Below are 730 nucleotides of genomic sequence, written 5' to 3' on the forward strand. Positions count from 1 at the left end.
TGTACATGGCTGGCGCCTTAGCCGGTTGAGCCACAGGTGCCGAGCCGATGACTCTTTTTTCATGGAGTGTGGAGTGGAAAATTTTATGAGAAAACAAAAGTTTTTTTTCTAAAACGAAATTTCTGAGAGAACCAAGTTCTATAGGTTTAACCTGGGGGTGGGGAAAGAAATTAAACAAAACTATGGATTTGTTATAGTTTTCATAGCCTTCCACTAGAGGGCAGCCTTTATTGATCTTTATTTTGTAGGGGACTTAACCAACTCTGGGATTTCAGTTTTTTATGTGAATTGCAAGTAAGCTACTTAAAGCCAGAGACTATACTATAGTTACATTTTTGTTATGGGACCTAGCACCTAGTAGGTTTTCAGTATATGCTTATTGAATGAACGAAATTTCCATATTAGAATAACCACTGGCTAGTTAATATGGGTATGCATGTTGATCGCGTGCCTGGCCCTTTCCAGCTTGTTGACTGATGAATTACACTGGGGAAAACGAAAGAGTTTACATTTTTCCCAGTAGTAAATCAGTACGAAGAGGTAATATACTCAAGTGTTTGAGTTCTGGAGGAAAAAAGATTTGGGGTCTAAACTTGGCCAATCAATTTCTGAGCTTCAGTTACTTCCTCTGTAAGGCAAAGCTATTTCATCTGTAAAATGAACCACCTCATGATATTGTTGGGAAAATCAGAAGAGATAATGTGTGCAGAGTTCTCAACAGAGTGACTAA

General features: G+C 38.4%; 1 protein-coding gene across 1 annotated transcript in view; it reads right to left on the reverse strand.

Moving 5' to 3' along the window:
* The window catches only part of STK32A (serine/threonine kinase 32A), a 118,430-nt gene that overhangs the window by 13,968 nt on the left and 103,732 nt on the right, over positions 1-730 (reverse strand). The window lies entirely within an intron of this gene.

Source organism: Otolemur garnettii, unplaced genomic scaffold, assembly GCF_000181295.1.
Source record: "Otolemur garnettii isolate 467f Iridium unplaced genomic scaffold, OtoGar3 scaffold00003, whole genome shotgun sequence".
In the NCBI taxonomy this organism is placed as follows: Eukaryota; Metazoa; Chordata; class Mammalia; order Primates; family Galagidae; genus Otolemur; species Otolemur garnettii.